Source organism: Pinus tabuliformis, chromosome 7, assembly GCF_031772625.1.
Source record: "Pinus tabuliformis cultivar Carrire ecotype Pingquan chromosome 7, CPIR1, whole genome shotgun sequence".
In the NCBI taxonomy this organism is placed as follows: domain Eukaryota; kingdom Viridiplantae; phylum Streptophyta; class Pinopsida; order Pinales; family Pinaceae; genus Pinus; species Pinus tabuliformis.
In genome coordinates this window covers 1,074,562,616-1,074,569,105 of record NC_142293.1, presented here as the reverse complement: position 1 = coordinate 1,074,569,105, position 6,490 = coordinate 1,074,562,616, and positions in this window count along the sequence as shown.

Genomic DNA, 6,490 nt, shown 5'->3' with positions numbered 1-6,490 from the left:
TCACTCAGATGAAAGATCATAGTACAGCAGGTCAATAGAAAAGAATTAATGATCAGACTACAAAGAATGAATAAAGAGAGTTATACGCAGGTTCACCTTGACAAAGGAGCATATACATGCGGGTTAACAGACCAAAATGAGTGTATAACGTACACACACACCTTCACAAGAGGGAAAGCACGTACATGTTGGAAAACTAAGTTTTTGGTCCGTGGTATTTGGTCCATGGTATTTTGATCCATGGTATTGGTCCAAGGTATCTGGTCCGAGATATTGACCCTAGGTATTTGGTCCAAGGTATTGGTCCGAAGTGGTTTTGGTCCATGGTATTGAGAAAAGCCTAAAACTATATATGGAGGAGAAGATCATTAGGTCAAGGTGTGCAAGTATTGAATATCTGATGAAGTGTGAGATCCAGTATGCAGGTTATGGGTTTGTGATGCTTTGCTTGATCTAAACTAAGGATGCACCTATGTGGATGATGATGGATTATGGATCGTGATCGTAAGGCTTGGAATGTATTATCATTATGTGGTTTGATCATGGATAGACTAGATCTAAATACTAACGCATGTTTTATTCTGAGAATGTTATGATATGGGTATGACTGAATTCTAAAATAGCTGTGAAGTGTTTAAGTTAGTATTTGTAGATCTGTACATGGGTTCGATTTGGTAAGAGCACATATACACGCTGGTTCGGTTCATCAGAGTAGCATATACGTTATGAAATATGATATCTGAATTTGTAGTTGGTTCTAGTGGTTGTTGCAGAGTTCTGGGTTCTGCCCTGTGACTGTGTTTTAATGACACGTCTTTAGTGATTTAGTTGTGGGTGATTTAGAGATTGATGATTGAGTATTTAATGATTGTTTAATGCAATGGTTGTAGTGGAGTGGTGGTTTTGAGCTTCAATGTTGTTGATGGGTCCAGTATGAAAATTGGAAGAAATGTGGCCTTCAGATTATGGTGTTGTGTTCTAGGAGTATCCAGTCTAAAAATTTATGAAACGTGGTCCCTGGAGGAAGAGAGAAGGTCGTAGCCTTCTGTAGGCCGATGCCTATGTACTGGTAAACATATCAGCTAGTACAAGAGCCAGGGGTTGTAGCTCCCTTCCAGTAGCAGCTAGAAAACAAGTGAAGGTTGTAGCCTTCAGTAGGCTGGTGCCTACGTACTAGTAAATATATCGGCTTGTACAAGAGCTAGGGGGTTGTGGCTCCCTTCTAGTAGAAGCTGGAGAATGGGAAGAGGTTGTAGCCTTCTATAGGTGGGTGCCTGCATATTGGTATGAGTCTGTGTCAGTAAAAGATTGTAAACAGGTTTTTCTTATATTAAAATAAGACAACAACAGGTGGTTTTTGTCCCACGTTGGGTTTCCACCTTAAACCTTGGTGTTCATGTGTGTTTCTCATGTGTGATGGTTTGTTCTATTTTTACTGCACTTGGCTACTATTTATATGGTTAAATGAAGTACTCATGCACTAATTAATGATCAGCATATGATGAATTAACTAAATCATAAGTTTGCTAGATATACGCTAGTTGCATTAAATATAGTTGCGTGTACACATGAGTTCCATTAACTGAAGTAGCGTATATGATTCAAAGTATGGAAATGAAAAAGTTATTGATTTGCTAATACTGATTCGCCCCCCCCCCCCCAAGAATTATTTCGAATAATTGGTATCAGAGTAGGTCCTTTGGTAGAAGCTTGATCACTTGAAGGAGATCCGTAGAAACAAAGGGAAGAAGTTAAAGAAGAAAGCGCCTAAGAAGAAGAAGACAACTCAAAGGAACAACGACAGTAGGAGAGACAATTGGCCATTAGGTGGAAGCAAGTATTAAGATTCTGAATCACCTCATATTGAAGATAAACAAGCAAATGAAGCATCAGATAAAATCATAGATCAAAAAGATCTATTTAAAAAAAGGGAGTGTGCCCTCAAAGAAGAAGTTACTAGAATAAAATCTCAACTGGTGTGTGTCTTCAATGTACGTCAAATGCTGCAGGATGAAGTGATATCATTAAAAAATAAGCAAAATGAAGAACTACCTCAAGCAGATAAAGAACAAGAAAATGAGATTCGCAAATTAATGACAACAAGTGGAAGAAGGAAGAAAGTCTGAAGAAATCTTGAAGAAGCAACATCTGGAAAAGGAAGAACAACATCAGGTTGAGGTAAATATCTTAAAAAGTAAATTAGAAGAAAAGATAAACTGTTACGATTTCAAGACAGTACTAAGATCTTGGATGATATTCTTAGTAGTTAGAGGTTCCTGCTATCAAAACTAGTCTTGGCTTTTATGAATCTGTTGAAGGTGAATCTAGCTCACAGGGTGAGGCAAGGAACTCTAATGCAAAACCTGAAATGATCAACAAGGAGATAAGAGGTCAACCCCATCAACAATCAAGGAAAGAAAGTCTTCAAAAAGAAATCTTTTACTCCTAACTGTGGAAGTGATAGTCGGTTATTTTCTCAGAAGAATAATGTTGAGTGTTATGTATATAATAATCTTGGACATATTGCAGCAATATGTAGAAGTAGAATGGTTCAAGACCGTCGCACAAAAATATCATCACGTTCTAGGTACTTTAAGGGATATTGTTTTTCTTGCAATATGTTTGGTCACAAAGCCATTGACTGATATAGAAGGAATATGAAACATGTAAGATGTTATGCATGTAACAAGCTTGGACATATAGCAAAGGAATGCGGGAGAAGATTTTGGGCACCATACCAAAAGGAGAAAACATCATCATGGTTGAAGATATGGAAGAAGATGGAATTATTGTCAGAAAGATGTGGCATAGCTCAGTTTGAAGACATAACAGACCCAGGGGAAGCTGGAAGTGTAAACCTTCAGTATTCCAATTTTCATACACAGCTATTATGAAGAGAAGTCGTGTATATACACGAGTTAGAGGCTGCACAGTCACGTATATGGTGCTCTGAAGAAAAAGAAATTGGACAGACTCAGGAAAAGAAGTCTGATATGGTTTGGTCATGGTATGTGTTGGTTGGCACAGGTTCAGGGGGAGCATATGCTTCTAATAATGCATTGTTGGCATTATCTTAGAAGATCTTGATACAGATCCACATAGTTGTTTTGATTCAGGTGACTCCTTTGATGATGGAAATATACAGGTTGTTGATCCTGATGCTGCTGATGGTGAAGAACGTATGGTGTATGATAGTTGTTGATGACTATCGTGATCTTGTTTAGGACGGTTGTCCTTGTTATAAATGTCATGTATATCATTTGATGTAAAGGTCATGAAAAGACCTAATTTGTAACCCCACTATGCATGGGATGGCTGATGTAATATTTCTTGTTTTGACATGTATAAACAAATGGTATATCCCCACTTGTTTGGGTGGATGAGTCAAACTTGGTATATCCCCACTTGGTTGGGAGATGGATGTATGTGTGAGTCATTGGTGATAGGAAGGTCATAATCACTTAGTTGAGTTGGAGAGTCATATTATTCTTTTGAAAAATATTTTTGCAGACTATGCATGTACTCAGAGGGAGCATGGATGGATTGGTACATCTTAGCATGTACAAAGGGGGAACTCAATCAGAGATTTCAGCATGTACTCAAGGGGATTATGGATAACATAATGTATATCAAAGGGAGAGAATATTTTCGTCCACCCTTTTCGCTTGATGTCAAAGGGGGTGAGTGACTTGGTGTGGTTGTTGCCATCAAGTCCAAAGGGGGAGATTGTTGGCACTATGATACAAGTGTTGTCCTTGATGGCAACTCACTCAGATGAAAGATCATAGTGCAGCAGGTCAATAGCAAAAAATTAATGATTAGACTACAAAGAATGAATAAAGAGAGGTATACGCAAGTTCACCTTGACAAAGGAGCATATACACGTAGGTTAACAGACCAAAAGGAGCGTATAATGTACACGCGCACTTTCATAAGAGGGAAAGCGTGTACATGTTGGAAAACTAAGTTTTTGGTCCATGGTATTTGGTCCATGGTATTTTGATCCATGATATTAGTCCAAGGTATCTGGTTTGAGGTATTGACACTAGGTATTTGGTCCAAGGTATTGGTCCTAAGTGGTTTTGGTCCATGGTATTGAGAAAGGCCTAAAACTATATAAGCAGGAGAAGGTCATTAGGCCATGGTGTTCAAGTATTGAATATCTGATGAAGTGTGCGATCCAGTATGCAGGTTATGGGTTTGTGATGCTTTGCTTGATCTGAACTAAGGATGCACCTATGTGGATGATGATGGATGATGGATCGGGATCTTAAGGCTTGGAATGTATTATCATTATGTGGTTTGATCATGGATAGACTAGATCTAAATACTAATGCATGTTTTATTATGCAAATTTTATGATTTGGGTATGAATGAATTCTGAAATAGCTCTGAAGTGTTAAAGTTAGTATTTGTAGATCTGTACGTGGGTTCTCTTTGGTAAAAGCACGTATACACACTGGTTCGGTTCATTAGAGTAGCGTATACATTATGGAATATGATATCTGAATTTGTAGTTGGTTCTAGTGGTTGTTGCAGAGTTCTGGGTTCTTCTCTGTGACTGTGTTTTGATGACAGGTCTTTAGTGATTTAATTATGGGTGATTCAGAGATTGATGATTGAGTATTTAATGATTGGTTAATGCAATGGTTGTAGTGTAGTGGTGATTTTGAGCATCAATGTTGTTGATGGGTCTAGTATGAAAATTTGATGAAACGTGGCCTTTAGATTATGGTGTTGTGTTCCAGGAGTATTCAGTCTGAAAATTTATGAAATGTGGTCCCTAGAGGAAGAGAGAAAGTCATAGCCTTATGTACGCCGACGCCTACGTACTGGTAAACATATCGGCTAGTACAAGAGCTAGGGGGTTGTATCTCCCTTCTAGTAGCAGCTGGAAAACGAGTGAAGGTTGTAGCCTTCAGCAGACCGACGCCTACGTACTAGTAAATATATCGGCTAGTACAAGAGATAGGGGGTTGTAGCTCCCTTCCATTAGAAGTTGGATAATGAGAGAAGGTTGTAGCCTTCTGCAGGTGGGTGCCTGCGTACTGGTATGAGTCTACACCAGTACAATATTTTAAACAGGTTTTTCTTATATTAAAAGAAGACAACAACAGGTGGTTTTTGTCCTGCATTGGGTTTCCACCTTAAACTTTGGTGTTCATGTGTGTTCGTATGTGTGATGGTCTGTTCTGTTTTTACTGCAACTAGTTACTGTTTATATGGTTAAATGAAGTACTAATGCATTGATTAATGATCAACATATGATGAATTAACTAAATCATAAGTTTGTTGGATATACGCTAGTTGCATTAAATACAGTCGCGTTTACACGTTAGTTCCATTAACTGAAGTAGCGTATATGAATCAAAGTATGGAAATGAAAAATTTATTGATTTGCTAATATTGATTCACACCCCCCCCCCCTCTCAGTATTACTTCCAACAATTGGTATTAGAGCAGTTCCTTTGGTAGAAGCTTGATTGCTTGAAGGAGATCTGTAGAAACAATGGGAAAGAAGCTAAAGAAGAAAGCACCTCAGAAGAAGAAGACACCTCAAAAGGGACAACGACAGTAGGAGAGGCAATTGGCCGTTAGGTGGAAGCAAGTATTTAGATTCTGAATCACCTCAGATTGAAGATGAACAAGCAAATGAAGCATCAGATAAAATCCTAGATCAATAAGATCTATTTAACAAAAGGGAGTGTGCCCTCAAAGAAGAAGTTACTAGATTAAAAGCTCAGCTGGAGTGTGCCTTCAAAGTACGTCAAATGCTGCAGGATGAAGTGATATCATTAAAAAATTAAGCAGAATGAAGAACTACCTCAAGCAGATAAAGAACAAGAAAATGAGAGTCACAAATTACGAAAAAAGTGGAAGAAGGAAGAAATGTTGAAGACATCTTGAAGAAGAAACATTTGGAAAAGGAAGAACAACATCAAGTTGAGGTAAATATCTTAAAAAGTAAATTAGAAGAAAAAGATAAACTGTTATGATTTCAAGATAGTACTAAGATCTTGGATGATATTCTTAGTAGTCAAAGGTTTCCTGCTATCAAAACTCGTCTTGGTTTTTATGAATTTGTTGAAGGTGAATCTAGCTCATAGGGTGAGGCAAGGAACTCTAATGCAAAACCTGAAATGATCAACAAGGAGATAATAGGTCAACCCTATCAACAATCAAGGAAAGAAAGTCTTCAAAGAAAATCTTTTACTCCTAACTTTGGAAGTGATAGTCGGTTATTTTCTTAGATGAATAATGTTGAGTGTTATGTATGTCATAATCTTAGACATATTGCAGTGAGATGCAGAAGTAGAATGGTTCAAGACCGTCGCACAGAAAGATCATCACGTTCCAGGTACTTTAAGGGATATTTTTTTTCTTGCAATATGTTTGGTCACAAAGCCATTGACTACTATAGAAGGAATATGAAACATGTAAGATGTTATGCATGTAACAAGCTTGGACATATAGCAAAGGAATGCAGGAG